Genomic DNA, 27,651 nt, shown 5'->3' with positions numbered 1-27,651 from the left:
CTTAAAACGAGATATCGCATCTCATTTCTATGTTTCATGGTAAGATATAATATGATTTGCGAAGTGTTATGTATTCCTCGTCTACACTTCAAATGAATGTGAATGCGACACTTCCTTGCATGGAAATAGCGCTTGCAGATGTCTACGTATCGTAGCAATAGAGTTCTTATGATTCTTAAAACTCGATATTGCATCTCATTTCTATGTTTCATGGTAAGGTATAATATGATTTGCGAAGTGTCATGTATTCCTCGTCTGCACTTCAAATGAATGTAAATGCGACACTTGCTTGCAAGGAAATAGCGTTTGCAGATGTCTCCGTATCGTAGCAATAGAGTTCTTATGATTCTTAAAACGCGATATCGCATATCATTTCTATGTTTCATGGTAAGATATAATATGATATGCGAAGTGTCATGTATTCCTCGTCTACACTTCAAATGAATGTAAATGCGACACTTCCTTGCTAGGAAATAGCGTCTGAAGATGTCTAGGTATCGTAGCAATAGAGTTCTAATGCTTCTTAAAACGCGATATCGCATCTCATTTCTATGTTTCATGGTAAGATATAATATGATTTGCTAAGTGTTATGTATTCCTCGTCTACACTTCAAATGAATGTAAATGCGACACTTCCTTGCACGGAAATAGCGTTTGCACATATCTACGTATCGAAGCAATAGAGTTCAAATGCTTCTTAAAACGAGATATTGCATCTCATATCTATGTTTCATGATAAGATATAATATTCATTACGAAGTGTTATGCATTCCTGGTCTACGATTCAAATGAATGTAAATGCGACACTTCCTTGCAAGGAAATAGCGTTTGCAGATGTCTACGTATCGAAGCAATAGAGTTCATATGATTCTTAAAACGCGATATCGCATCTCAATTCTATGTTTCATGGTAAGATATAACATGATTTGCGAAGTGTTATGTATTCCTCGTCTACACTTTAAATGAATGTGAATGCGACACTTCCTCGCTAGGAAATGGCGTTTGCAGATGTCTACGTATCGTAGCAATAGAGTTCTTATGATTCTTAAAACGCGATATCGCATCTCATTTCTATATTTCATGGTAAGATATAATATGATATGCGAAGTGTCATGTATTCCTCGTCTACACTTCAAATGAATGTAAATGCGACACTTCCTTGCTAGGAAATAGCGTTTGCACATATCTACGTATCGAAGCAGTAGAGTTCAAATGCTTCTTAAAACGAGATATTGCATCTCATATCTATGTTTCATGATAAGATATAATATTCATTACGAAGTGTTATGCATTCCTGGTCTACGATTCAAATGAATGTAAATGCGACACTTCCTTGCAAGGAAATAGCGTTTGCAGATGTCTACGTATCGAAGCAATAGAGTTCAAATGCTTCTTAAAACGAGATGTTGCATCTCATATCTATGTCTCATAATAAGATATAATATTCATTGCGAAGTGTTATGTATTCCTCGTCTACGATTCAAATGAATGTAAATGCGACACTTCCTTGCAAGGAAATAGCGTTTGCAGATGTCTACGTATCGTAGCAATAGAGTTCTTATGATTCTTTAAACGCGATATTGCATCGCATTCCTATGTTTCATGGTAAGGTATAATATGATTTGCGAAGTGTCATGTATTCCTCGTCTGCACTTCAAATGAATGTAAATGCGACACTTGCTTGCAAGGAAATAGCGTTTGCAGATGTCTCCGTATCGTAGCAATAGAGTTCTTATGATTCTTAAAACGCGATATCGCATCTCATTTCTATGTTTCATGGTAAGATATAATATGATATGCGAAGTGTCATGTATTCCTCGTCTACACTTCAAATGAATGTAAATGCGACACTTCCTTGCTAGGAAATAGCGTTTGCACATATCTACGTATCGAAGCAGTAGAGTTCAAATGCTTCTTAAAACGAGATATTGCATCTCATATCTATGTTTCATGATAAGATATAATATTCATTACGAAGTGTTATGCATTCCTGGTCTACGATTCAAATGAATGTAAATGCGACACTTCCTTGCAAGGAAATAGCGTTTGCAGATGTCTACGTATCGAAGCAATAGAGTTCAAATGCTTCTTAAAACGAGATATTGCATCTCATATCTATGTTTCATAATAAGATATAATATTCATTGCGAAGTGTTATGCATTCCTCGTCTACGATTCAAATGAATGTAAATGCGACACTTCCTTGCTAGGAAATAGCGTTTGCACATATCTACGTATCGAAGCAGTAGAGTTCAAATGCTTCTTAAAACGAGATATCGCATCTCATTTCTATGTTTCATGGTAAGATATAATATGATTTGCGAAGTGTTATGTATTCCTCGTCTACACTTCAAATGAATGTGAATGCGACACTTCCTTGCATGGAAATAGCGCTTGCAGATGTCTACGTATCGTAGCAATAGAGTTCTTATGATTCTTAAAACTCGATATTGCATCTCATTTCTATGTTTCATGGTAAGGTATAATATGATTTGCGAAGTGTCATGTATTCCTCGTCTGCACTTCAAATGAATGTAAATGCGACACTTGCTTGCAAGGAAATAGCGTTTGCAGATGTCTCCGTATCGTAGCAATAGAGTTCTTATGATTCTTAAAACGCGATATCGCATATCATTTCTATGTTTCATGGTAAGATATAATATGATATGCGAAGTGTCATGTATTCCTCGTCTACACTTCAAATGAATGTAAATGCGACACTTCCTTGCTAGGAAATAGCGTCTGAAGATGTCTAGGTATCGTAGCAATAGAGTTCTAATGCTTCTTAAAACGCGATATCGCATCTCATTTCTATGTTTCATGGTAAGATATAATATGATTTGCTAAGTGTTATGTATTCCTCGTCTACACTTCAAATGAATGTAAATGCGACACTTCCTTGCACGGAAATAGCGTTTGCACATATCTACGTATCGAAGCAATAGAGTTCAAATGCTTCTTAAAACGAGATATTGCATCTCATATCTATGTTTCATGATAAGATATAATATTCATTACGAAGTGTTATGCATTCCTGGTCTACGATTCAAATGAATGTAAATGCGACACTTCCTTGCAAGGAAATAGCGTTTGCAGATGTCTACGTATCGAAGCAATAGAGTTCATATGATTCTTAAAACGCGATATCGCATCTCAATTCTATGTTTCATGGTAAGATATAACATGATTTGCGAAGTGTTATGTATTCCTCGTCTACACTTTAAATGAATGTGAATGCGACACTTCCTCGCTAGGAAATGGCGTTTGCAGATGTCTACGTATCGTAGCAATAGAGTTCTTATGATTCTTAAAACGCGATATCGCATCTCATTTCTATATTTCATGGTAAGATATAATATGATATGCGAAGTGTCATGTATTCCTCGTCTACACTTCAAATGAATGTAAATGCGACACTTCCTTGCTAGGAAATAGCGTTTGCACATATCTACGTATCGAAGCAGTAGAGTTCAAATGCTTCTTAAAACGAGATATTGCATCTCATATCTATGTTTCATGATAAGATATAATATTCATTACGAAGTGTTATGCATTCCTGGTCTACGATTCAAATGAATGTAAATGCGACACTTCCTTGCAAGGAAATAGCGTTTGCAGATGTCTACGTATCGAAGCAATAGAGTTCAAATGCTTCTTAAAACGAGATATTGCATCTCATATCTATGTCTCATAATAAGATATAATATTCATTGCGAAGTGTTATGCATTGTCACGTCCGGCGAAAGAATTTTTCGTTTATCCGGAGGCTTCACGACACGAGCCTATTTATACGGTTTTCGGTCCGCGGGAACGCGTTACGACCGGGTCCGATATTTTTGGCTTACGCGACGCGGGAAAAACACTCGCGATATGATGGAAAAGCCTTACCTTTCGCTGGCTTCAGTCTCGATACGCAGGTAGAATGTGCGTCGGGGGTCGTTGGTAGGTATCGATGCAGCGATCGGTCGGTTGATGTTGACGGTGACTTCGATTAACTTCCAGCAAAACGGGAAACAGCGGTCTGGATGCAGAGTAGATTCAGCGGAGACTGTGGATATTGCAGAGACGTTGGCTGCAGAGGCAGGCGAATCGGCGTTGATCGGCGTTTCGGAAAACTGTGACTGAACCGGAACGATGACGACAGGTTGCTGCGGTACGAGGACTCGGGGTGTATCTCCCAGGTATTCACGAACAAGTGAACGTATAAAATTCTTACGACCCGCGCGTCGTGTTCTTCGCGAACCGGATCCACGTTTCATTCACCCAGTTTTTCTGTACTTTCAGGCAATGTTCAGAAGGATAAGCGGCGGTCCGCTCTATCGCAACGTCGCAAAGCTGAGTTCTATACTCCTTCAAGGTGAACAAACGCAACCCAGTTGTTGGAAGGAACACGTCGTAGAATTCGTAGTTTAAGAATAATGTTTTAACGTAAGAACTAGTATATTATGTTTAGATTTAGTAATTATTGGAATAGGAACTAGTAGAACTGGTAAAAGAACTTGTAGATTGGATTTAGTAACTAAAGTAAAATATATTCTAAGTTAAAGTGTACAAAAGTGAAATTATTCTAAGTTAGAACTAGTAAAATGGAAATAGCAACGCGTAGCCTAGACCCCACATTGAGGCGGCTTGAGATGGAAGATCGATGTTAACTCTAGAAGCCCGAGGACCCGAATGTGTCTCTCGAGGCGCGTCTGGGACCTCCTCGGTTCGCGAGGCGCTACGGTCGCAGGCGCTCGTGGTAGGGAGCGCGCGGTCCAGCGAGTGGGGACTCGCGGCTCGTGGTGGGGCTAGCGGCTCGTGCCGATAGCCTGGGCGCATCTAGCGTCTAATCTTAAGAATAAGGACTTAGAATTACATGTGTGTTGTGGTGTGTTACAATTCGTGTCGAGTACTTATATCTATGAGTATTATAGGCTTATTCTAAAAATAGTACGTAGGTTCAGGCAACGTAGATTCCCTGAACTGGAAAAGTCCCCATTGCGGCGACGGACTGCGGCTTCTTCTCTCTGTTGGGCGGAATTCCTGATGAGAGGGCGATAGGGTTGCTCGTAGGTGCGAGCGAGACAGCGGTCCTTGCAGGTACGACTGAGTGCGTGCGGTCGTGCGCGCGCGAACTCTGCTGGTTGCCGATACTTCAGGCGAGTATTGCAGGTTGCCTGTGTCCAGGGGTCGATGCTGGAGGTTACGAGGATGCTGACGTATGTAATGGGTGGCAGGCGCTACGCCTGACGTCACACCTCCCCCCATTGAAAAAGAATTTCGGCGATGCCGAAATCTCTGGACTGAGGATGTGCGGGTTGTCAATTGCGGGTGGATTATTTCTTTTCCCTGGCTCTTATCCTTTTCTCGGCTTTGTAGATGTAGTGGGTGCAACATATGCTGCGGATGCTGCGGATGCTGCGGATGCGATGGATTCTGGTGGCGTTGTGTTTGCTGCGGATGCTGTGCGTTCTGCGGGCTCTGCCTGTGTTGCGGATGCTGTAGATGCTGCTGACTCTGCGTGTTCAGCGGACGCTGCGGATGCTGTGGATTCTGCGGTGATGTTGTGCTGGCCATGTCTTGTGTTGCTACACTAGTGGTCCTTGTCACACTTTCCACTATGTTTTTGGGGTTTTCTATTACACTTTGTTCATCGTGGTTTTCAGTTTTTGAATTGGGGGTGCACTGAACACTGGCACTAGATTTATCATTCTTGCATACATTCGCTCTTACATTAGATGCTTGCAATCGTTTACATAATTTTAATTTGTTTGTATGTACAACCTTATGCCTACCCTTAACATTAATTTTCGCATTATGATTATCCAGAATTTCCAATATTTTATATGGTCCGGTGTATTGTGATTGAAATTTGTGTTGCAATGGTTCGCGGAGTAGGTACACCCATTGACCTACTTGGAATTTCTGGACATTGAGTTTCCTATCATAATAATGTTTAGAACGGACTTTCGCTCCATCTAAATTCTGTTTCGCGAGTTCTTGCGAAGTTCGGATTCTGTCGCTAAGTTCATCCAGATATTTAGCGTAAGATTCATTTTCGGAAGTGTCATGAAATGGAATTGATGAAGGGGGCCTGGCGACTTTACCGTATACGAGCTCGTACGGTGTATAACGCGTACCCTCGTGCGTGCTCGTATTATATGAGAACATTGCGAAAGGGAGCCACTTCTCCCAGTTGTTACGATTGCCAATAAAATGTTTTAAATATTCCGCGAGTACATGGTGCGACCTTTCTACGGAACCATTAGTTTGTGGATGAAAAGCTGTGGTTTTGAATTGTTGAATTTTGAAACGTTTTGCTATTGTTTTCATAAGTGAATTGATAAAATTAGATCCTTGATCTGTAAGAATACCTTTGGGACATCCAAATTGGCAGATGAAATGCGTAATGAAGGCGTCGGCGATGTCTACTGCTGTAGTGCGTTTTAAGGGAACGGCTAAGGAATACTTGGTTAATAGGCATTGAATGGTTAGGATGTTAGTGAATCCGTCTGGTGTTGGTGGTAAAGGACCCATGACGTCCATAGAAATTTTTTCAAAGGCGGTGCCCGGAGTGTCTGTGAGTGTAAGTGGTTGACGCGTCTTAACCCGTGTTAGCTTTTGTTTCTGGCATTGGTCACAGTTATCGATATATGTTTGTATTTCTGATTTCATATTTGGCCAAAAGTGTCTCTCGCGGATTCTTGAATACGTTTTATTGATGCCTTTGTGACCTCCGAGTGGTGTGTCATGGTTTTCGCGTATTATATCGGTTCTACGTTCTGGTGGTGGAATTTGGATTAGCCCTTGGCAAATGGTTATTTGTACGTTTGTTTCGAAGAAAAGATCTAACAGAATTCTTTTAATTTGGGCGAAAGTTACGGTGTCTATGTATGTTTGTCTAATGCTAAATGTTTGAAGTTGTAGTTCGGTTACTACGTCATACAATGATCTTAGTGATTCTATAAGGATTTCATTATCGATAGCTTTTCTCTCGTGTTCGGTGACTGGAAGCGCGATTTGGAAATAACCACTGTCAGAGTTTACTTTGGCCCTTCCTAATGTAATATGTTCTTTATGTTGGAAAAATTTTCCTGCTTTTTGCAATTCGAGGGCGCCTCTATCGAGTGGGCGGCCACCTTTTGTTATAAAAATTACTTGGTTATCGCGACGTGCAGCTATTGAATCTCTAGTTGTTACGAACAGAGGTCGTTGTCGTCTGGTCAAGTCGGTATCGGCGGTCGGCCATTCGGTGGATGGTGTCGGTAATGAAGGGTTCTCTTGTTCTGTCGGTGGATAAGGAGTATTAAGGCTTTCGGAAGAGGATGCTGGCGTTGGCGGTGGAGCGATCGGAATTGAAATTGTAGAGGGACGACGGATGTCGAAAAGATCGTCCTCGGAATCAGTGGGATTAGTAATAGGTTGTACAGCTACTGGATTACGAGACAACGCGTCAGCATTCATGTTGATTTTACCTGGCTTGTAGATTATTTCATACTCGTATTCTGCCAATTTGAGTCGCCAGCGGATTAACCTACTCGAAGGGTCTTTTACTGAATTCATCCAAACTAGTGGCCTGTGATCGGTAACTAGTTTGAATGTTTTTCCATAAATATACGGTCTGAAGAAATGTACTGCATATATGATCGCCAAGCATTCCTTTTCAATAGTCGAATAATTTTTTTCGGCATTATTTAATAATCTAGATGCGTAGGCGATTGGTAGATCCTTTCCAATAGGACCCTGACTTAATACGGCGCCAATTGCGTCTGCGGATGCATCAGATGTAATAATAAATGGTTTTGTGAAATCGGGATATTGCAGAATTGGTGCTTCACAAAGCATGTCGCGAAGGGTTACGAACGCGTTTTCATGATCGTTACGCCAAATGAATTTAGCGTCCTTTTTTAGCAAATTGGTTAATGGTTTTGCAAGTGCGGAAAAATTGGCAATAAATCGACGGTAGTAGCCTGCGAGGCCGAGAAATTGCTTGATCTGTTTTGGATTTTGCGGTCTCGGAAAATCTTTCACGGCGCGAACTTTATTTGGATCGGGTTTTACCCCTCTCTCACTAATTATGTGTCCTAGATAATTTACCTCCCGTCGCAAGAACTCACATTTATCAGGCTGCAATACTAAATTTGCAGCCCGTAATCGCTCGGCAAGTTTATTAAATTTATTTCTGTGTTCCTGTAGCGAACTAGCGTATATAACAATATCGTCTAAGTACACGAACATTTCGTTCCCTTGGAGACCCGTTAACACGCTATCCATGAGTCTCTGGAACGTGGCTGGAGCATTACGTAAACCAAAGGGCATTCGCTGGAATTCGAAATGTCCGTGTGGAGTCGAAAACGCGGTTTTCGCAGCGTCGGAGGGAGACATTGGTATTTGGTGGAAACCACTGGCCAGGTCAAATGTACTGAAGTACTTTGCACTGCCCAGTTGGTCCAGTATTTCCGTGATGCAGGGGAGAGGGTATGCGTCGGCTATGGATCGTTCGTTCAGCGCGCGGTAGTCGATCACGACGCGCCACCTCTTGTTCCCTGCAGAGTCTGGCTTTTTTGGAACTACCCAGAGCGGGGAATTGTACGGAGATTTCGAAGGTCTGATTATGTCGTCGTTTAACAATTGTTCCATTTGTTTTTGAATTTCCTGTTTGTGTATCGGAGGAAATCTGTATTGTTTAACATTTACGGGTTGGTCGTTAACTGTTGGAATTCGGTGTGAAGTTACATTTGTACATCCTAATTTGTCGCCGGGTAAATGAAAAAGGTCTTGTGCATTGGAAATTAAATCATGTATATCTTTTCTTTCCTCACTGTTGAGGTGATCGAGGCGTAAGGCTGAGATTATTTTCTTAAGTCTATTCTCGGATTGCGTCGCACTTGAGACGCTGCGCGTTATCTTTGGTGTCGGGTGTCTCTTAACGATATCGGCGTATGAAGCTTCGTTTACATTCCCAGCTCTAGGGTTCTTAGAAAGGGATTTATTCGATATTTGCTGATGTTGAATATTTACGCGATGCTTTGAATCATGGTTTGAAAAAAATTTCGTGATTTTTGAGGATCCAGCGTTGACGGACTTGGTATTATTGGATGCAGTGCTTGGTAATTTTTGATTCGGAGATGTTTGTTGGACATTAGAATTAGAAAATAATGGATACAGTGAAGGATTTAGTATTGTGTTGGAAGCGGGAAGAGGATCCACATAGACTTTCGGAATAGGGATCGTCATTTCGCGGTCGGTCGCATTTATTATGCGCGTCACCGCATGTCCCTTTTCGATGCGTACTATCGCGTTACCGAAATATACTCCCTCGGCGAGCTCAACTTTGGGGATTATTCCCTCATCAACGTTGGAGTTAATTACCCTAACGCGAATTCCTGAGTTGGTTCGTGGAGGAAGTGTTATTTTCTCGACTGTGTCCTTTCGACACGCGAACGGTATGCGATTACCGTGCCAAAGAATGAATTTATCTCTGAAGGAGATGTCGGCGTCCGCACAGAAGCCTGATCCTAGGATTCCGGCTGTCTTGATAGGAAATTCTGAGCTGACTACGTTGAAAGGCACTTCTCGCGAGAACATAAATAATGTGACGGTTCCTAACGTGCCTACGGTGCCCTGAGTAACCCCGGTGATAGTTAACTGCTCGGCGCGGTTTACTGGGATGTCTTTCCTAAGAAAGTTCTCCTTTATTACATTGATTTCCGCCCCGGTATCAATCATCATTATGACCGGTTGAATTAACGATTTAGAATCTATTATTACGGTAGGAACGCTCGTTTTTCCGGTTACATTAACCGCGGCTCTATAATTTATATCTTCTCTCTCTCTTCCGTTATTGCGAGAACGTTGTGATTCGATGCGGCCCCGCGTGCCGTCTCGCGGCGGATCTGGAGGCCGTTCTCGTTTCCCTGACGCTGGCGGATATTATTTTCGACGTTTCTATTTGTAATTGAATTATTATATATGCGTTTTCGGCACTCATCGATAGTGTGCCCTGGATATTTGCAATATCGACAGGTAGTTTCGAATCGGTCGCGCGGCGCGTACTGACCGCGCGGAGGTCCCGTTATTTGGGGTCTATTGTCTTGGAAACGGCGCGGATCCCTCGGCGGTTCGTCGCGAGGGTAAGTAACATACGGCCGGGGATTATTATTAACTCTACAATCGCGCGTACTATGATTTCGGCTATTGCATTTACTGCAGATATTTTCGATACGGCGTTCGTTAAATGAAGGTTCGCTACGCTGGCGCGATGTGACGAGTCGTTCTCTATCTAATTCATACCGACGATATAATTCTTTCGCGTGAGCGAATGCATCGTTAAAGTTGTCATATAACCGACTGTTCATCGCTAAACGAATCTCAGGAATAAGTCCGTCACAGAAGCACCTCAAAGTGAGAGCATCAATACCGGAACGCGAGTTAATTAGTTCTGCGGGGTCGTACCGTTCACAATCAATTGCCGCATTTCGTAAATCTTTAACACGGCCTATAAAATCCAAAATGTGTTCACCGGGACGCATGAAGGTGTTCGTCAATTCTCCGCGGTAATGGTCTGTAGATTTTAATGAACCGAAGGCTGACCGTAAAACGTCGGCTAATTGCCTGATCGAGGTGCACGGTTCGTCCTCGACCGCCAGGTAAGCTCGACCCCGAAGACGGTTGATTATTAACCGCGTAAGCGAAGGTTCTGCGTCGGGCGACACTAATTCTTTGGCTCGTTTACATGCCCGGATAAACTGCAGCACAGGAATATTTTTCCCGTCGAATATTGGGACGCTTTCGAGGGCTTCGCGGAAAGACAGTTTATCTGAATGCGGTGTTAGAGTATCGGATACGGAGGGTACAAATGTCTGAGTACGTGGTGTGCCAAAAGAAATCGCCTCAGCGTTGGTCGACTGGTTAGCGCGCAGTGAATCTAGTTCTTGCCGTAATATTTCCATCTGATGCGTCAAACTTATAATCGTCTGTTCTTTGTCTTTATTCGCAGAAGTCGAAGCTATCGGATTTGTAGGAACGGCGGCGGCGTCTGTAGCGGGCGCGTCATGGAATTCTAGGACTTGGCGGTGTTCGGTTTCGTTGGCGGTGTCCTTTTGCGATTGGAGACGCGTGCGTTTAACTGGCGTGCGCGTAGCCATGGCTGTTCGCGTACCCTAACAGTCGAATTAAAGCAAGGTAAGCGCGACAATCCCACCGCTGTCACCAAATTTATGTCACGTCCGGCGAAAGAATTTTTCGTTTATCCGGAGGCTTCACGACACGAGCCTATTTATACGGTTTTCGGTCCGCGGGAACGCGTTACGACCGGGTCCGATATTTTTGGCTTACGCGACGCGGGAAAAACACTCGCGATATGATGGAAAAGCCTTACCTTTCGCTGGCTTCAGTCTCGATACGCAGGTAGAATGTGCGTCGGGGGTCGTTGGTAGGTATCGATGCAGCGATCGGTCGGTTGATGTTGACGGTGACTTCGATTAACTTCCAGCAAAACGGGAAACAGCGGTCTGGATGCAGAGTAGATTCAGCGGAGACTGTGGATATTGCAGAGACGTTGGCTGCAGAGGCAGGCGAATCGGCGTTGATCGGCGTTTCGGAAAACTGTGACTGAACCGGAACGATGACGACAGGTTGCTGCGGTACGAGGACTCGGGGTGTATCTCCCAGGTATTCACGAACAAGTGAACGTATAAAATTCTTACGACCCGCGCGTCGTGTTCTTCGCGAACCGGATCCACGTTTCATTCACCCAGTTTTTCTGTACTTTCAGGCAATGTTCAGAAGGATAAGCGGCGGTCCGCTCTATCGCAACGTCGCAAAGCTGAGTTCTATACTCCTTCAAGGTGAACAAACGCAACCCAGTTGTTGGAAGGAACACGTCGTAGAATTCGTAGTTTAAGAATAATGTTTTAACGTAAGAACTAGTATATTATGTTTAGATTTAGTAATTATTGGAATAGGAACTAGTAGAACTGGTAAAAGAACTTGTAGATTGGATTTAGTAACTAAAGTAAAATATATTCTAAGTTAAAGTGTACAAAAGTGAAATTATTCTAAGTTAGAACTAGTAAAATGGAAATAGCAACGCGTAGCCTAGACCCCACATTGAGGCGGCTTGAGATGGAAGATCGATGTTAACTCTAGAAGCCCGAGGACCCGAATGTGTCTCTCGAGGCGCGTCTGGGACCTCCTCGGTTCGCGAGGCGCTACGGTCGCAGGCGCTCGTGGTAGGGAGCGCGCGGTCCAGCGAGTGGGGACTCGCGGCTCGTGGTGGGGCTAGCGGCTCGTGCCGATAGCCTGGGCGCATCTAGCGTCTAATCTTAAGAATAAGGACTTAGAATTACATGTGTGTTGTGGTGTGTTACAATTCGTGTCGAGTACTTATATCTATGAGTATTATAGGCTTATTCTAAAAATAGTACGTAGGTTCAGGCAACGTAGATTCCCTGAACTGGAAAAGTCCCCATTGCGGCGACGGACTGCGGCTTCTTCTCTCTGTTGGGCGGAATTCCTGATGAGAGGGCGATAGGGTTGCTCGTAGGTGCGAGCGAGACAGCGGTCCTTGCAGGTACGACTGAGTGCGTGCGGTCGTGCGCGCGCGAACTCTGCTGGTTGCCGATACTTCAGGCGAGTATTGCAGGTTGCCTGTGTCCAGGGGTCGATGCTGGAGGTTACGAGGATGCTGACGTATGTAATGGGTGGCAGGCGCTACGCCTGACGTCACAGCATTCCTCGTCTACGATTCAAATGAATGTAAATGCGACACTTCCTTGCAAGGAAATAGCGTTTGCAGATGTCTACGTATCGTAGCAATAGAGTTCTTATGATTCTTAAAACGCGATATCGCATCTCATTTCTATGTTTCATGGTAAGATATAACATGATTCGCGAAGTGTTATGTATTCCTCGTCTACACTTCAAATGAATGTGAATGCGACACTTCCTTGCTAGGAAATAGCGTTTGCAGATGTCTACGTATCGTAGCAATAGATTTCTAATGCTTCTTAAAACGCGATATTGCATCTCATATCTATGTTTCATAATAAGATATAATATTCATTGCGAAGTGTTATGCATTCCTCGTCTACGATTCAAATGAATGTAAATGCGACACTTCCTTGCAAGGAAATAGCGTTTGCAGATGTCTACGTATCGTAGCAATAGAGTTCTTATGATTCTTAAAACGCGATATTGCATCTCATTTCTATGTTTCATGGTAAGGTATAATAAGATTTGCGAAGTGTCATGTATTCCTCGTCTGCACTTCAAATGAATGTAAATGCGACACTTGCTTGCAAGGAAATAGCGTTTGCAGATGTCTCCGTATCGTAGCAATAGAGTTCTTATGATTCTTAAAACGCGATATCGCATATCATTTCTATGTTTCATGGTAAGATATAATATGATATGCGAAGTGTCATGTATTCCTCGTCTACACTTCAAATGAATGTAAATGCGACACTTCCTTGCTAGGAAATAGCGTCTGAAGATGTCTAGGTATCGTAGCAATAGAGTTCTAATGCTTCTTAAAATGCGATATCGCATCTCATTTCTATATTTCATGGTAAGATATAATATGATTTGCGAAGTGTTATGTATTCCTCGTCTACACTTCAAATGAATGTAAATGCGACACTTCCTTGCAAGGAAATAGCGTTTGCACATATCTACGTATCGAAGCAATAGAGTTCAAATGCTTCTTAAAACGAGATATTGCATCTCATATCTATGTTTCATGATAAGATATAATATTCATTACGAAGTGTTATGCATTCCTGGTCTACGATTCAAATGAATGTAAATGCGACACTTCCTTGCAAGGAAATAGCGTTTGCAGATGGCTACGTATCGAAGCAATAGAGTTCAAATGCTTCTTAAAACGAGATATTGCATCTTATATCTATGTTTCATGATAAGATATAATATTCATTGCGAAGTGTTATGCATTCCACGTCTACGATTCAAATGAAAGTAAATGCGACACTTCCTTGCAAGGAAATAGAGTTTGCAGATGTCTACGTATCGTAGCAATAGAGTTCATATGATTCTTAAAACGCGATATCGCATCTCATTTCTATGTTTCATGGTAAGATATAACATGATTTGCGAAGTGTTATGTATTCCTCGTCTACACTTCAAATGAATGTGAATGCGACACTTCCTCGCTAGGAAATGGCGTTTGCAGATGTCTACGTATCGTAGCAATAGTTTTCTAATGCTTCCTAAAACGCGATATCGCATCTCATTTCTATGTTTCATGGTAAGATATAATATGATTTGCGAAGTGTTATGTATTCCTCGTCTACACTTCAAATGAATGTAAATGCGACACTTCCTTGCTAGGAAATAGCGTTTGCAGATGTCTACGTATCGTAGCAATAGATTTCTAATGCTTCTTAAAACGCGATATCGCACCTCATTTCTATGTATCATGGTAAGATATAATATTCATTGCGAAGTGTTATGCATTCCTCGTCTACGCTTCAAATCAACGTAAATGCGACACTTCCTTGCAAGGAAATAGTGTTTGCAGATGCCTACGTATCGAAACAATAGAGTTCAAATGCTTCTTAAAACGAGATATTGCATCTCATATCTATGTTTCATAATAAGATATAATATTCATTGCGAAGTGTTATGCATTCCTCGTCTACGATTCAAATGAATGTAAATGCGACACTTCCTTGCAAGGAAATGGCGTTTGCAGATGTCTACGTATCGTAGCAATAGAGTTCTTATGATTCTTAAAAAGCGATATTGCATCTCATTTCTATGTTTCATGGTAAGGTATAATATGATTTGCGAAGTGTCATGTATTCCTCGTCTGCACTTCAAATGAAAGTAAATGCGACACTTGCTTGCAAGGAAATAGCTTTTGCAGATGTCTCCGTATCGTAGCAATAGAGCTCTTATGATTCTTGAAACGCGATATCGAATCTCATTTCTATGTTTCATGGTAAGATATAATATGATATGCGAAGTGTCATGTATTCCTCGTCTACACTTCAAATGAATGTGAATGCGACACTTCCTCGCTAGGAAATGGCGTTTGCAGATGTCTACGTATCGTAGCAATAGTTTTCTAATGCTTCCTAAAACGCGATATCGCATCTCATTTCTATGTTTCATGGTAAGATATAATATGATTTGCGAAGTGTTATGTATTCCTCGTCTACACTTCAAATGAATGTAAATGCGACACTTCCTTGCAAGGAAATAGCGTTTGCACATATCTACGTATCGAAGCAATAGAGTTCAAATGCTTCTTAAAACGAGATATTGCATCTCATATCTATGTTTCATGATAAGATATAATATTCATTACGAAGTGTTATGCATTCCTGGTCTACGATTCAAATGAATGTAAATGCGACACTTCCTTGCAAGGAAATAGCGTTTGCAGATGGCTACGTATCGAAGCAATAGAGTTCAAATGCTTCTTAAAACGAGATATTGCATCTTATATCTATGTTTCATGATAAGATATAATATTCATTGCGAAGTGTTATGCATTCCACGTCTACGATTCAAATGAAAGTAAATGCGACACTTCCTTGCAAGGAAATAGAGTTTGCAGATGTCTACGTATCGTAGCAATAGAGTTCATATGATTCTTAAAACGCGATATCGCATCTCATTTCTATGTTTCATGGTAAGATATAACATGATTTGCGAAGTGTTATGTATTCCTCGTCTACACTTCAAATGAATGTGAATGCGACACTTCCTCGCTAGGAAATGGCGTTTGCAGATGTCTACGTATCGTAGCAATAGTTTTCTAATGCTCCCTAAAACGCGATATCGCATCTCATTTCTATGTTTCATGGTAAGATATAATATGATTTGCGAAGTGTTATGTATTCCTCGTCTACACTTCAAATGAATGTAAATGCGACACTTCCTTGCTAGGAAATAGCGTTTGCAGATGTCTACGTATCGTAGCAATAGATTTCTAATGCTTCTTAAAACGCGATATCGCACCTCATTTCTATGTTTCATGGTAAGATATAATATTCATTGCGAAGTGTTATGCATTCCTCGTCTACGCTTCAAATGAACGTAAATGCGACACTTCCTTGCAAGGAAATAGCGTTTGCAGATGCCTACGTATCGAAGCAATAGAGTTCAAATGCTTCTTAAAACGAGATATTGCATTTCATATCTATGTTTCATGGTAAGGTATAATATGATTTGCGAAGTGTCATGTATTCCTCGTCTGCACTTCAAATGAATGTAAATGCGACACTTCCTTGCATGGAAATAGCGTTTGCAGATGTCTACGTATCGTAGCAATAGAGTTCTTATGATTCTTAAAGCGCGATATCGCATCTCATTTCTATGTTTCATGGTAAGATATAATATGATATGCGAAGTGTCATGTATTCCTCGTCTACACTTCAAATGAATGTAAATGCGACACTTCCTTGCTAGGAAATAGCGTCTGAAGATGTCTAGGTATCGTAGCAATAGAGTTCTAATGCTTCTTAAAACGCGATATCGCATCTCATTTCTATGTTTCATGGTAAGATATAATATGATTTGCGAAGTGTTATGTATTCCTCGTCTACACTTCAAATGAATGTAAATGCGACACTTCCTTGCAAGGAAATAGGGTTTGCACATATCTACGTATCGAAGCAATAGTTTTCTAATGCTTCCTAAAACGCGATATCGCATCTCATTTCTGTGTTTCATGGTAAGATATAACACGATTTGCGAAGTGTTATGTATTCCTCGTCTACACTTCAAATGAATGTAAATGCGACACTTCCTTGCAAGGAAATAGCGTTTGCAGATGCCTACGTATCGAAGCAATAGAGTTCTAATGCTTCTTAAAACGCGATATCGCATCTCATTTCTATGTTTCATGGTAAGATATAATATGATTTGCGAAGTGTTATGTATTCCTCGTCTACACTTCAAATGAATGTAAATGCGACACTTCCTTGCAAGGAAATAGCGTTTGCAGATGGCTACGTATCGAAGCAATAGAGTTCAAATGCTTCTTAAAACGAGATATTGCATCTCATTTCTATGTTTCATGGTAAGATATAACATGATTTGCGAAGTGTTATGTATTCCTCGTCTACACTTCAAATGAATGTGAATGCGACACTTCCTCGCTAGGAAATGGCGTTTGCAGATGTCTACGTATCGTAGCAATAGTTTTCTAATGCTTCCTAAAACGCGATATCGCATCTCATTTCTATGTTTCATGGTAAGATATACTATGATTTGCGAAGTGTTATGTATTCCTCGTCTACACTTCAAATCAATGTAAATGCGACACTTCCTTGCTAGGAAATAGCGTTTGCAGATGTCTACGTATCGTAGCAATAGATTACTAATGCTTCTTAAAACGCGATATCGCATCTCATTTCCATGTTTCATGGTAAGATATAATATTCATTGCGAAGTGTTATGCATTCCTCGTCTACGCTTCAAATGAACGTAAATGCGACACTTCCTTGCAAGGAAATAGCGTTTGCAGATGCCTACGTATCGAAGCAATAGAGTTCAAATGCTTCTTAAAACGAGATATTGCATTTCATATCTATGTTTCATGGTAAGGTATAATATGATTTGCGAAGTTTCATGTATTCCTCGTCTGCACTTCAAATGAATGTAAATGCGACACTTCCTTGCATGGAAATAGCGTTTGCAGATGTCTACGTATCGTAGCAATAGAGTTCTTATGATTCTTAAAGCGCGATATCGCATCTCATTTCTATGTTTCATGGTAAGATATAATATGATATGCGAAGTGTCATGTATTCCTCGTCTACACTTCAAATGAATGTAAATGCGACACTTCCTTGCTAGGAAATAGCGTCTGAAGATGTCTAGGTATCGTAGCAATAGAGTTCTAATGCTTCTTAAAACGCGATATCGCATCTCATTTCTATGTTTCATGGTAAGATATAATATGATTTGCGAAGTGTTATGTATTCCTCGTCTACACTTCAAATGAATGTAAATGCGACACTTCCTTGCAAGGAAATAGCGTTTGCACATATCTACGTATCGAAGCAATAGTTTTCTAATGCTTCCTAAAACGCGATATCGCATCTCATTTCTGTGTTTCATGGTAAGATATAACACGATTTGCGAAGTGTTATGTATTCCTCGTCTACACTTCAAATGAATGTAAATGCGACACTTCCTTGCTAGGAAATAGCGTTTGCAGATGTCTACGATTCGTAGCAATAGATTTCTAATGCTTCTTAAAACGCGATATCGCATCTCATTTCCATGTTTCATGGTAAGATATAATATTCATTGCGAAGTGTTATGCATTCCTCGTCTACGCTTCAAATGAACGTAAATGCGACACTTCCTTGCAAGGAAATAGCGTTTGCAGATGCCTACGTATCGAAGCAATAGAGTTCTAATGCTTCTTAAAACGCGATATCGCATCTCATTTCTATGTTTCATGGTAAGATATAATATGATTTGCGAAGTGTTATGTATTCCTCGTCTACACTTCAAATGAATGTAAATGCGACACTTCCTTGCAAGGAAATAGCGTTTGCAGATGCCTACGTATCGAAGCAATAGAGTTCAAATGCTTCTTAAAACGAGATATTGCATCTCATATCTATGTTTCATAATAAGATATAATATTCATTGCGAAGTGTTATGCATTCCTCGTCTACGATTCAAATGAATGTAATTGCGACACTTCCTTGCAAGGAAATAGAGTTTGCAGATGTCTACGTATCGTAGCAATAGAGTTCATATGATTCTTAAAACGCGATATCGCATCTCATTTCTATGTTTCATGGTAAGATATAATATGATTTGCGAAGTGTTATGTATTCCCCGTCTACACTTCAAATGAATGTGAATGCGACACTTCCTTGCATGGAAATAGCGTTTGCAGATGTCTACGTATCGTAGCAATAGAGTTCTTATGATTCTTAAAACGCGATATTGCATCTCATTTCTATGTTTCATGGTAAGGTATAATATGATTTGCGAAGTGTCATGTATTCCTCGTCTGCACTTCAAATGAATGTAAATGCGACACTTGCTTGCAAGGAAATAGCGTTTGCAGATGTCTCCGTATCGTAGCAATAGAGTTCTTATGATTCTTAAAACGCGATATCGCATCTCATTTCTATGTTTCATGGTAAGATATAACATGATTTGCGAAGTGTTATATATTCCCCGTCTACACATCAAATGAATGTGAATGCGACACTTCCTCGCTAGGAAATAGCGTTTGCAGATGACTACGTAACGTAGCAATAGATTTCTAATGCTTCTAAAAACGCGATATTGCATCTCATTTCTATGTTTCATGGTAAGATATAATATGATTTGCGAAGTGTTATGTATTCCTCGCCTACACTTCAAATGAATGTGAATGCGACACTTCCTCGCTAGGAAATGGCGTTTGCAGATGTCTACGTATCGTAGCAATAGAGTTCCTTATGATTCTTAAAACGCGATATCGCATCTCATTTCTATGTTTCATGGTAAGATATAACATGATTTGCGAAGTGTTATGTATTCCTCGTCTACACTTCAAATGAATGTGAATGCGACACTTCCTTGCTAGGAAATAGCGTTTGCAGATGTCTACGTATCGTAGCAATAGATTTCTAATGCTTCATAAAACGCGATATCGCATCTCATTTCTATGTTTCATGGTAAGATATAATATTCATTGCGAAGTGTCATGTATTCCTCGTCTACACTTCAAATGAATGTAAATGCGACACTTCCTTGCTAGGAAATAGCGTCTGAAGATGTCTAGGTATCGTAGCAATAGTTTTCTAATGCTTCTTAAAACGCGATATCGCATCTCATTTCTATGTTTCATGGTAAGATATAACATGATTTGCGAAGTGTTATATATTCCCCGTCTACACATCAAATGAATGTGAATGCGACACTTCCTCGCTAGGAAATAGCGTCTGAAGATGTCTAGGTATCGTAGCAATAGAGTTCTTATGATTCTTAAAACGCGATATTGCATCTCATTTCTATGTTTCATGGTAAGATAAAATATGATATGCGAAGTGTCATGTATTCCTCGTCTACACTTCAAATGAATGTAAATGCGACACTTCCTTGCTAGGAAATAGCGTCTGAAGATGTCTAGGTATCGTAGCAATAGAGTTCTAATGCTTCTCAAAACGCGATATCGCATCTCATTTCTATGTTTCATGGTAAGATATAATATGATTTGCGAAGTGTTATGTATTCCTCGTCTACACTTCAAATGAATGTAAATGCGACACTTCCTTGCAAGGAAATAGCGCTTGCACATATCTACGTATCGAAGCAATAGAGTTCAAATGCTTCTTAAAACGAGATATTGCATCTCATATCTATGTTTCATGATAAGATATAATATTCATTACGAAGTGTTATGCATTCCTGGTCTACGATTCAAATGAATGTAAATGCGACACTTCCTTGCAAGGAAATAGCGTTTGCACATATCTACGTATCGAAGCAATAGTGTTCAAATGCTTCTTAAAACGAGATATCGCATCTCATTTCTATGTTTCATGGTAAGATATAATATTCATTTGCGAAGTGTTATGCATTCCTCGTCTACGCTTCAAATCAACGTAAATGCGACACTTCCTTGCAAGGAAATAGCGTTTGCAGATGCCTACGTATCGAAGCAATAGAGTTCAAATGCTTCTTAAAACGAGATATTGCATCTCATATCTATGTTTCATAATAAGATATAATATTCATTGCGAAGTGTTATGCATTCCTCGTCTACGATTCAAATGAATGTAAATGCGACACTTCCATGCAAGGAAATAGCGTTTGCAGATGTCTACGTATCGTAGCAATAGAGTTCTTATGATTCTTAAAACGCGATATCGCATCTCATTTCTATGTTTCATGGTAAGATATAATATGATTTGCGAAGTGTTATGCATTCCTCGTCTACACTTCAAATGAATGTGAATGCGACACTTCCTTGCATGGAAATAGCGTTTGCAGATGTCTACGTATCGTAGCAATAGAGTTCTTATGATTCTTAAAACGCGATATTGCATCTCATTTCTATGTTTCATGGTAAGATATAACATGATTTGCGAAGTGTTATATATTCCCCGTCTACACATCAAATGAATGTGAATGCGACACTTCCTCGCTAGGAAATAGCGTCTGAAGATGTCTAGGTATCGTAGCAATAGAGTTCTTATGATTCTTAAAACGCGATATTGCATCTCATTTCAATGTTTCATGGTAAGATATAATATGATATGCGAAGTGTCATGTATTCCTCGTCTACACTTCAAATGAATGTAAATGCGACACTTCCTTGCTAGGAAATAGCGTCTGAAGATGTCTAGGTATCGTAGCAATAGAGTTCTAATGCTTCTCAAAACGCGATATCGCATCTCATTTCTATGTTTCATGGTAAGATATAACATGATTTGCGAAGTGTTATGTATTCCCCGTCTACACTTCAAATGAATGTGAATGCGACACTTCCTTGCTAGGAAATAGCGTTTGCAGATGTCTACGTATGGTTGCAATAGATTTCTAATGCTTCTTAAAACGCGATATCGCATCTCATTTCTATGTTTCATGGTAAGATATAATATTCATTGCGAAGTGTTATGCATTCCTCGTCTACGCTTCAAATGAACGTAAATGCGACACTTCCTTCCAAGGAAATAGCGTTTGCAGATGCCTACGTATCGAAGCAATAGAGTTCAAATGCTTCTTAAAACGAGATATTGCATTTCATATCTATGTTTCATAATAAGATATAATATTCATTGCGAAGTGTTATGCATTCCTCGTCTACGATTCAAATGAAAGTAAATGCGACACTTCCTTGCATGGAAATAGCGTTTGCAGATGTCTACGTATCGTAGCAATAGAGTTCTTATGATTCTTAAAAAGCGATATTGCATCTCATTTCTATGTTTCATGGTAAGGTATAATATGATTTGCGAAGTGACATGTATTCCTCGTCTGCACTTCAAATGAATGTAATTGCGACACTTGCTTGCAAGGAAATAGCGTTTGCAGATGTCTCCGTATCGTAGCAATAGAGCTCTTATGATTCTTGAAACGCGATATCGAATCTCAGTTCTATGTTTCATGGTAAGATATAATATGATATGCGAAGTGTCATGTATTCCTCGTCTACACTTCAAATGAATGTAAATGCGACACTTCCTTGCTAGGAAATAGCGTCTGAAGATGTCTAGGTATCGTAGCAATAGAGTTCTAATGCTTCTTAAAATGCGATATCGCATCTCATTTCTATGTTTCATGGTAAGATATAATATGATTTGCGAAGTTTTATGTATTCCTCGTCTACACTTCAAATGAATGTAAATGCGACACTTCCTTGCTAGGATATAGCGTTTGCAGATGTCTACGTATCGTAGCAATAGATTTCTAATGCTTCTTAAAACGCGATATCGCACCTCATTTCTATGTTTCATGGTAAGATATAATATTCATTGCGAAGTGTTATGCATTCCTCGTCTACGCTTCAAATCAACGTAAATGCGACACTTCCTTGCAAGGAAATAGTGTTTGCAGATGCCTACGTATCGAAGCAATAGAGTTCAAATGCTTCTTAAAACGAGATATTGCATCTCATATCTATGTTTCATAATAAGATATAATATTCATTGCGAAGTGTTATGCATTCCTCGTCTACGATTCAAATGAATGTAAATGCGACACTTCCTTGCAAGGAAATAGCGTTTGCAGATGTCTACGTATCGTAGCAATAGAGTTCTTATGATTCTTAAAACGCGATATCGCATCTCATTTCTATGTTTCATGGTAAGATATAATATGATATGCGAAGTGTCATGTATTCCTCGTCTACACTTCAAATGAATGTAAATGCGACACTTCCTCGCTAGGAAATGGCGTTTGCAGATGTCTACGTATCGTAGCAATAGTTTTCTAATGCTTCCTAAAACGCAATATCGCATCTCATTTCTATGTTTCATGGTAAGATATAATATGATTTGCGAAGTGTTATGTATTCCTCGTCTACACTTCAAATGAATGTAAATGCGACACTTCCTTGCTAGGAAATAGCGTTTGCAGATGTCTACGTATCGTAGCAATAGATTTCTAATGCTTCTTAAAACGCGATATCGCACCTCATTTCTATGTTTCATGGTAAGATATAATATTCATTGCGAAGTGTTATGCATTCCTCGTCTACGCTTCAAATCAACGTAAATGCGAAACTTCCTTGCAAGGAAATAGTGTTTGCAGATGCCTACGTATCGAAGCAATAGAGTTCAAATGCTTCTTAAAACGAGATATTGCATCTCATATCTATGTTTCATAATAAGATATAATATTCATTGCGAAGTGTTATGCATTCCTCGTCTACGATTCAAATGAACGTACATGCGACACTTCCTTGCAAGGAAATAGCGTTTGCAGATGCCTACGTATCGAAGCAATAGAGTTCAAATGCTTCTTAAAACGAGATATTGCATTTCATATCTATGTTTCATGGTAAGGTATAATATGATTTGCGAAGTGTCATGTATTCCTCGTCTGCACTTCAAATGAATGTAAATGCGACACTTCCTTGCATGGAAATAGCGTTTGCAGATGTCTACGTATCGTAGCAATAGAGTTCTTATGATTCTTAAAGCGCGATATCGCATCTCATTTCTATGTTTCATGGTAAGATATAATATGATATGCGAAGTGTCATGTATTCCTCGTCTACACTTCAAATGAATGTAAATGCGACACTTCCTTGCTAGGAAATAGCGTCTGAAGATGTCTAGGTATCGTAGCAATAGAGTTCTAATGCTTCTTAAAACGCGATATCGCATCTCATTTCTATGTTTCATGGTAAGATATAATATGATTTGCGAAGTGTTATGTATTCCTCGTCTACACTTCAAATGAATGTAAATGCGACACTTCCTTGCAAGGAAATAGCGTTTGCACATATCTACGTATCGAAGCAATAGTTTTCTAATGCTTCCTAAAACGCGATATCGCATCTCATTTCTGTGTTTCATGGTAAGATATAACACGATTTGCGAAGTGTTATGTATTCCTCGTCTACACTTCAGATGAATGTAAATGCGACACTTCCTTGCTAGCAAATAGCGTTTGCAGATGTCTACGTATCGTAGCAATAGATTTTTAATGCTTCTTAAAACGCGATATCGCATCTCATTTCCATGTTTCATGGTAAGATATAATATTCATTGCGAAGTGTTATGCATTCCTCGTCTACGATTCAAATGAATGTAAATGCGACACTTCCTTGCAAGGAAATAGCGTTTGCAGATGTCTACGTATCGTAGCAATAGAGTTCTTATGATTCTTAAAACGCGATATCGCATCTCATTTCTATGTTTCATGGTAAGATATAATATGATTTGCGAAGTGTTATGTATTCCTCGTCTACACTTCAAATGAATGTGAAAGCGACACTTCCTTGCATGGAAATAGCGTTTGCAGATGTCTACGTATCGTAGCAATAGAGTTCTTATGATTCTTAAAACGCGATATCGCATCTCATTTCTATGTTTCATGGTAAGATATAATATGATTTGCGAAGTGTTATGTATTCCTCGTCTACACTTCAAATGAATGTGAAAGCGACACTTCCTTGCATGGAAATAGCGTTTGCAGATGTCTACGTATCGTAGCAATAGAGTTCTTATGATTCTTAAAACGCGATATCGCATCTCATTTCTATGTTTCATGGTAAGATATAACATGATTTGCGAAGTGTTATGCATTCCTCGTCTACGCTTCAAATCAACGTAAATGCGACACTTCCTTGCAAGGAAATAGCGTTTGCAGATGCCTACGTATCGAAGCAATAGAGTACAAATGCTTCTTAAAACGAGATATTGCATCTCATATCTATGTTTCATAATAAGATATAATATTCATTGCGAAGTGTTATGCATTCCTCGTCTACGATTCAAATGAATGTAAATGCAACACTTCCATGCAAGGAAATAGCGTTTGCAGATGTCTACGTATCGTACCAATAGAGTTCTTATGATTCTTAAAACGCGATATCGCATCTCATTTCTATGTTTCATGGTAAGATATAATATGATTTGCGAAGTGTTATGTATTCCTCGTCTACACTTCAAATGAATGTGAATGCGACACTTCCTTGCATGGAAATAGCGTTTGCAGATGTCTAGGTATCGTAGCAATAGTTTTCTAATGCTTCTTAAAACGCGATACCGCATCTCATTTCTATGTTTCATGGTAAGATATAACATGATTTGCGAAGTGTTATGTATTCCCCGTCTACACTTCAAGTGAATGTGAATGCGACACTTCCTTGCATGGAAATAGCGTTTGCAGATGTCTACGTATCGTAGCAATAGAGTTCTTATGATTCTTAAAACGCGATATTGCATCTCATTTCTATGTTTCATGGTAAGGTATAATATGATTTGCGAAGTGTCATGTATTCCTCGTCTGCACTTCAAATGAATGTAAATGCAACACTTGCTTGCAATGAAATAGCGTTTGCAGATGTCTCCGTATCGTAGCAATAGAGTTCTTATGATTCTTAAAACGCGATATCGCATCTCATTTCTATGTTTCATGGTAAGATATAATATGATATGCGAAGTGTCATGTATTCCTCGTCTACACTTCAAATGAATGTAAATGCGACACTTCCTTGCTAGGAAATAGCGTCTGAAGATGTCTAGGTATCGTAGCAATAGTTTTCTAATGCTTCTTAAAACGCGATATCGCATCCCATTTCTATGTTTCATGGTAAGATATAACATGATTTGCGAAGTGTTATATATTCCCCGTCTACACATCAAATGAATGTGAATGCGACACTTCCTCGCTAGGAAATAGCGTCTGAAGATGTCTAGGTATCGTAGCAATAGAGTTCTTATGATTCTTAAAACGCGATATTGCATCTCATTTCAATGTTTCATGGTAAGATATAATATGATATGCGAAGTGTCATGTATTCCTCGTCTACACTTCAAATGAATGTAAATGCGACACTTCCTTGCTAGGAAATAGCGTCTGAAGATGTCTAGGTATCGTAGCAATAGAGTTCTAATGCTTCTCAAAACGCGATATCGCATCTCATTTCTATGTTTCATGGTAAGATATAACATGATTTGCGAAGTGTTATGTATTCCCCGTCTACACTTCAAATGAATGTGAATGCGACACTTCCTTGCTAGGAAATAGCGTTTGCAGATGTCTACGTATGGTTGCAATAGATTTCTAATGCTTCTTAAAACGCGATACCGCATCTCATTTCTATGTTTCATGGTAAGATATAATATGATTTGCGAAGTGTAATGTATTCCTGGTCTACGATTCAAATGAACGTAAATGCGACACTTCCTTGCAAGGAAATAGCGTTTGCAGATGTCTACGTATCGAAGCAATAGAGTTCAAATGCTTCTTAAAACGAGATATTGCATCTCATATCTATGTTTCATGATAAGATATAATATTCATTGCGAAGTGTTATGCATTCCTCGTCTACGATTCAAATGAAAGTAAATGCGACACTTCCTTGCAAGGAAATAGAGTTTGCAGATGTCTACGTATCCTAGCAATAGAGTTCATATGATTCTTAAAACGCGATATCGCATCTCATTTCTATGTTTCATGGTAAGATATAACATGATTTGCGATGTGTTATGTATTCCTCGTCTACACTTCAAATGAATGTGAATGCGACACTTCCTCGCTAGGAAATGGCGTTTGCAGATGTCTACGTATCGTAGCAATAGTTTTCTAATGCTTCCTAAAACGCGATATCGCATCTCATTTCTGTGTTTCATGGTAAGATATAACACGATTTGCGAAGTGTTATGTATTCCTCGTCTACACTTCAAATGAATGTAAATGCGACACTTCCTTGCTAGGAAATAGCGTCTGAAGATGTCTAGGTATCGTAGCAATAGAGTTCTTATGATTCTTAAAACGCGATATTGCATCTCATTTCTATGTTTCATGGTAAGATAAAATATGATATGCGAAGTGTCATGTATTCCTCGTCTACACTTCAAATGAATGTAAATGCGACACTTCCTTGCAAGGAAATAGCGCTTGCACATATCTACGTATCGAAGCAATAGAGTTCAAATGCTTCTTAAAACGAGATATTGCATCTCATATCTATGTTTCATGATAAGATATAATATTCATTACGAAGTGTTATGCATTCCTGGTCTACGATTCAAATGAATGTAAATGCGACACTTCCTTGCAAGGAAATAGCGTTTGCACATATCTACGTATCGAAGCAATAGTGTTCAAATGCTTCTTAAAACGAGATATCGCATCTCATTTCTATGTTTCATGGTAAGATATAATATTCATTTGCGAAGTGTTATGCATTCCTCGTCTACGCTTCAAATCAACGTAAATGCGACACTTCCTTGCAAGGAAATAGCGTTTGCAGATGCCTACGTATCGAAGCAATAGAGTTCAAATGCTTCTTAAAACGAGATATTGCATCTCATATCTATGTTTCATAATAAGATATAATATTCATTGCGAAGTGTTATGCATTCCTCGTCTACGATTCAAATGAATGTAAATGCGACACTTCCATGCAAGGAAATAGCGTTTGCAGATGTCTACGTATCGTAGCAATAGAGTTCTTATGATTCTTAAAACGCGATATCGCATCTCATTTCTATGTTTCATGGT

Source organism: Xylocopa sonorina, unplaced genomic scaffold, assembly GCF_050948175.1.
Source record: "Xylocopa sonorina isolate GNS202 unplaced genomic scaffold, iyXylSono1_principal scaffold0059, whole genome shotgun sequence".
NCBI classification, from domain to species: domain Eukaryota; kingdom Metazoa; phylum Arthropoda; class Insecta; order Hymenoptera; family Apidae; genus Xylocopa; species Xylocopa sonorina.
This window is presented reverse-complemented; position numbering follows the sequence as displayed.